The sequence below is a fragment of the Varanus komodoensis genome, unplaced genomic scaffold (assembly GCF_004798865.1).
Source record: "Varanus komodoensis strain SLA01 unplaced genomic scaffold, ASM479886v1 scaffold20_1, whole genome shotgun sequence".
Lineage (NCBI taxonomy): Eukaryota > Metazoa > Chordata > Lepidosauria > Squamata > Varanidae > Varanus > Varanus komodoensis.
In genome coordinates, this window is record NW_025335587.1 from 12,364,639 (window position 1) to 12,370,760 (window position 6,122).

Consider the following 6,122-nt stretch of genomic DNA (forward strand, 5'->3'; position numbering starts at 1 on the left):
TGGGTCAGTGGAGGGTACGAGTAATTTTTGGCTTGGCCCCTGGAAGGCAAACTTCAAGATACATGGATGGGGGGGGGGGTAATTATTTACTAATTGCTTGCAAAAATGAAGATTGTATGACACCTTTCTGGCCTGAGGCAGCGCACTGCTGGACGCCGCCTGCTGTGGGTGGGGGTGATGTCAGGGCGAGGGTTGTTACCCTGATGCCCCACTTCTGAGCTTCCCTGGGGGCACCTGGAGTGAAGCCGAACGCTGGGCTGGACCGGCTACACGCAACATCAAAGCTGTCTCTAAATTCACTGAGGATGCCGGTGAAGCCGCGGTAGTTTGGTGGGGGTGGAAGCATCTCTTTCTGCCACATGCCCTTTCACACGCACTCACCCATGAATGTGTTCCATTCATCTCTGTTTTGTTCTGATTCGTTCTGATCTTTCCCCCTTTGTAAAATAAGTTCCATTTGCATTAAACCCGCCCACATTTCCTTTTCAAGCACGGTTTCTCTGGATATCTCATACTCGGGACTGTAACGCGTGACAGAATATCTCTCCCACTTACAGACCACCAGGACAAATGATCTGAGACCTTCCTCCGCATACCCGCCTTCAAGGGAGACTTGGTTGACAACAACGGGGAAAAGGGTGGCCCCCAAACTGGGGGACGATTTTCCCATTGAGGTCCATCTGGTGCCAGCTCTCACTGGCCTTCCGTGACTGGTTCATCCTGCCCTCTGTGCGAAGGCGTTTGGTAGCTCTAAACAGCCCTAGCGCTATCACCCTGCCTTAGTTGTTTAAGACTCAGTCTTACCTCTCTAGGGAACACAAAGCAGAGTTGAACTATGGAATACATTTCCATCTGATGGTTGTCTTTAAAGGGGGATTGGACAATCAGGACCATGCACCAATTCACACACCAAACTTGTTTTGTTTTTTCCTGGGCTAAACACATCACAAATGCTGGGACCTTTCATTCCTCAGAGCAGAAATGGCCTGGCCCTTTGGTCATCCAGCGTGCAAAATTCTGCACCCAAGTTAAATGACCTGCCAGCTTGATTATTGTCTAGATTATTGTCTAGGAAGCACTTCCTGACAGTCAGGACCCCGAGGGTGTGGAATGGGCTTCCACGGGAGGTGGCTGAGGCCGCATCGGTGAGGGTGTTCAAGGATAGGCTGGACATGCACATGGTGGGCATGTCGTGAGTGGAGCCGGCTGGAGCTGGGGGTCAGACTAGATGGCCAGGGAGGCCCCTTCTGACTCACTCTGTTTCTAAGTTTCTAGATGGAGGGACGAGTTCTCTCGTGGATGCGCTGCACTTGCGTAAGAGAGAATTCCTCTTGTCAGGGCAAAACCAGTCCTTTAGTGAACATTCCCTGCTTGTCCATTGAGGAAGATCCTGAAAAATCGAGGGGCCGGTTGACGGGGAATGTTGGTGTTTTAAACGAGTGGGCTTAGGACTCTTCCTTGGCCATGGAGGGTCGGTAATGGTTGCCACCCAACATTATCTGCCCACGCGGATCCTGCAACGGAGGAAAGCTGTGGGTCCTTAGAGCACTACTTGAAAACCAGCTTGTTACCTGAATAATCAGCCAGTTAGACCGAGAAAAGGCATTGTAGCTGGAGACGGGAGTGATGTTTTTAGTTAAAGTAGGAGGCTATGCTAGCAAAAGGAGGGGATAATGGGTTCTTCTGTCCGAGAGGGGTGTATCCGTGACAGTTGGCCATCGTTACTCAATGGAACAGCCATGCTCCGAAGCAGTCTACCTGCAGACCCCCAAGTCAGGATGAAGAAGCACTGTAGAAATCGCTTGTTTGGACAGATAGAGATCTTGACTCTTTGCTGAGGAAATTGTATTTTAGCAAGCTTCCTCTAAGGAGGGAAAGGAGGTTGTATCTCTCTTCCTAGCTGGGCAGATGTGGTTTGGGCAACTTTTCAAAAGCCATCCACATTGGTCTGAATCGAGCCAGGTGGAAAATGTGGTGAAGGCTGCAGGGATGTGACTCGTGCCAGGAAAATGGCAGCACCACCGCGAAGCTGAATACTTTGCAAACCTGTTTGAGCAACCCGAAAAGGACCTTTCTCTTCCTTTGCCTCTAACCTAGTTTCACATCCCGTGGGTGTCCCTGCCTGCTTTTCGCCTTGTCAGCTTGGAATGTTACGCAAAAGTGCATCTCCAGCCCCCAGACTCTGCAGTTCTTGCATGTGAGAAGGGGTTCCGGAGAGTTCTGTGCTTTAAAGGGACTAACACCAAAACCGCTTTGGGTTTAACACTCGAGTTGGGAATTTCTCCAGAAAGGCAAGTCTTGGGTTAGTCTCATTCTGTTTTGAATTCTCATTGCTGGGTTTTGCCTGCAAACTCAGGGAGCTGGGAGCTGGATGCCTTGCACCAGAAATGGCAGATGTTTTGAGAAATAGCAGATTATTCTGTGCTTGCTAAAGGCAGGCAGTGCTCCTGAGAGACCTTCTACGCCAGATCCACCCTCTGATGTCTTTTGGCATTAGAGGACCTGCTGGGGGATTCTCCTTCTGGCTGGCGTTGGAGTCACTGAGGCGGTAATGACTCAGATTGTATGCTCCACATTATTTAACCATGTCACATCTTGGAATGCTGAAGAGTTGCTTTATTAAAATGATTTATGGCAAGGATGGTGGAGTGCTGGAAAAGCACATTCTTGCTTCTGAAGCCTGGGAAACCGAAATGGCTCAACTCAGAATAGCGTCTTTTAAATTGAGTGGTTTAGTTGTCTCGCAGCAATATCAAGGTGCAGAGTTTTGCCCCCTTTCCTGTGTGTGTACATGTGTGTGCATTGCACAAGATCTCCCATTAAAAGGCATCTGTGTTCATGTTCAACACAATTAAATAACATTCGAATCAAGGCAAACTAGCCAAAAAAGCCATTATTTTATTGCGATCCATGCTGAGAACAGTTGCCGATGGTTGATCCATAATTATTTCCAAATAAATAAATAGAGACTTGGGCAGAAGTGACCAAATCCCTGAAGGATATGGACTGTGACAACTCTAATTAACAATATTTATTGGTAAAGCAGATGCAAAAAATAAGACAGTGATTTTCAAAGGGCTGAAGAAAGGGTTTCTGGTAAATTCACAGTAATGTGTTGTTTATCCAGTTTATATAGTGATTCCCAGCAAAGTTATCCAAGCAGTGGACATAATCACAACTGCAGAATTAAAATACAATTATAAAATACTACAATAAAACCATTCTCCGAATTGGCAGTAGAATTGTGTCTGTAACTGGACGAGTCATCAGCCTCGGGAAAAGCAAAAGCACTCCAGCAGCATTCCCTCAGCAGGGGCCTTTCAGGTGTCTTGGACTACAGTCCCCATCAGCCTCATCAGGGGTTGATGTCACTTGGAGTCCCATGCATTTGGAGGGTGCCAGTTCAAGTATGGGGACCTCTAAACATCCAAACCAGTGGTTCTGATCCGTTTCTGTGCCCCACACACCTAGAAATTTTTTTATTTATGTTCGCGCCCTTTACCAAAGTAATATATTTGAGGAAGAAGTCAGATTTCTAATTTTTGAACCACACAGGGCATTGCAGGCTAACCAACTGAGCTGAAAAAATAAGCGTTTAATTCCGTGCATAAAACACCCTTTTGGTGAATCATGACGCAGCCTTCCTGTTTGTCCCCACTGACATGCCATGTGCAGCCCCCCAGGGTGTGGGCACCCCATGGGAACCCCTGGTCCAGATGCCCCGATGGCTGTTCGCATGTTGCCTTGCAAAGAGCACTGGGGAAGTCGGCTGCATCGAAACAGCAAGAAGTGAAGTGGGGCTTGGGACTTCCTCTCCAGCTCCCAGGCAGAGGATGAAAAGAGGTCACCTTGCACCGCGCAAAACCGACTCGGCACTGGCTCTCCCTCCATTCACAATTTGCAGGCTGTGGGTTACAAAGCAAGCCGCTGTAGTACAGCTAAAAATAGAGAATATGATATAAGTACTTTTTTAAAAATTAAATAGAATATCAGGCAAAACAATTGCTGGCACAGGAAGGGGTATGAAGAGCTGTCAAAATCTTGAACCGGGTCTCTGAAATGCTTGGGAGAAAGCAAAGTTCTTGGCTTGCCCATCCATGACCCTCTTTGAAGAACTGATGCTGTGAAGGGGGTGCCTCTCTTGTAACCCCCGTGTGGTTTCCCTGGGCAGGGACATGGGGACAAGGGTCCCTCAGCTCTTTGGGGTCCGAGGAGGGATGCTCAGGGGAACATGGGCCTTTAGTCACGCTTCATGCCTTCTAAGGCATTCCAAGCCGCTCGGGATTTCTCTGCCCGCTTTACTGTGGGCGGCTGGAAGCCCTTTCCAGTGGGTGGCCTTTCTCATCCTCATGAGCAGGTTACTGCAAAGCGGAGAGATGTGCTCCCCAGATTCTCTGCTCTGGGGCCCATTGGCAAGTTATCTGCGACCGTGCCCCAGAGTGGCAGTCCTGGGTACTCTCAAGAGTCCGCTCCCCTGCTCGAAAGCAGTGCTGAAGGCTAAAGCGGCTTGGCGTAGCATTGGAAAGTGGTCCCAGCCAAGCGTCAGCCCCCCAAGGGAGAGAGATGGAGGTCTTCCGTTGCACAAGGGTGTCACACATACGCAGCGCGATGTGACCATGCTTTCTTTCCCATTTGCAGCGGGGGAGTTGCGATCTTGTTCACTGCTTGTTTTGACTGAACGACTTCTGTGGGGGCAGTCGTGTAAAAGTTGACTTTGCTGCTTCCTGTTTCAGATTGATACGCATTTTTTAAAGCAGCATGTAAATTTCCCTTTTTGTACACAGGAATCCAAAAACTCACACGGTTGCACTTAGTTTATCTCTAAATCCTGCATATCAATCTAAGAAGTTTGATTAAGAATGGGGGCCTGAGTTTGACCATCCCTAAAGGGTCTGAAACATGCTTAGATGTAAAGAACTCCACTGTGTCCTTGGGCTAGAATATTATTTGCAACCCCAAAGCTTCTGAATTTTATTAATGTTAGGTTTATTGATCAATTAAATTCTACATTCACTGGTCAGCTCAACATCAGACATCGTGCAACTTGCTTCCAGTTCCACATACTCAGAAATGCACTTTTTGTCTGGTTCTGCAACAGTGATTGGCTTGTAATGTTTTGATCAGCATGTGCAATATTTAGAGGTGCGTTTTGCACCTCTAACTGGGGGTCCTCTAACTAACAGCTAACTGGGCAGCCGTTTAAAATAATACTATTTTTAAAAAACTAAAACCACTCGTGGAAACAGCAGATGAAGTACACCCTCTGAAGAAAGAGCATCTCCTCTCGTGCGATGGAATGGCTCTGCTTAAGAGGAAGTCTAATTTAAAAACGTATCTATGAGAAATGAAGTAGGCCTCTTTTCCATCAGCCTTCCCAACCTTCCAGGGGTGTTGGATTACAGTCCCCATTATCCCAGCCAGCAGGGCCACTGATGCCCAAGGTGAGTGGGGATGATGGGGGTTGTGGTTCAACACATCTGAAAGCTGTCGTACCCTTGTGCGAACTCCGAATATCAGGAAAAGTTTCCTCGCTGTCAGAGCAATACGGCAGTGGAACTGGCTGCCTGGAGAGGTGGGGGGCTCTCCCACACTGGAGGCATTCAGGGTGAAACTGGCCAGCCCTCTGAGTGGGATGGTATGACGTGGTGTCCTGCAGCAGCAGGGGGTTGGACCCGATGGCCTTCTTGGCCCCTTCCCACTCTACTGTTCTACGATTCTGTGATCTATGAAACCCAACCGATGCATTCTAAAGAGACCATCGAACCACTCGCTTTTGAACTGGGGGCCGGCCGGCCTGGCAGCTCCCATCTGTCGCAGCACGCAGAGGAGGCAGGCAGCACTTTCTGCAAGCCATGGTTTGCCTCCGCGGCAAAGCTGCCAACCACTGGATTCGATGGGCACAGCTGTTGCAAGCCCGTCAGTGGCTGGGGGGAGAGAGAGCAGGAGGGGCACACGGCCTGGAGCTGAGAGCACTGCCGAGCCGAGCACGCTTGGGTCTGACGGCTGAGCCAGCCCGGGGCTCCCACCGAGGCAGAACCTCAAGCCAGCCGGGAAGACAGTCCTCTTATTCAGAGCAAGTGGGTGGCCGTGGGCGGTTGCACACGATTCCCTGCCTCTCACCA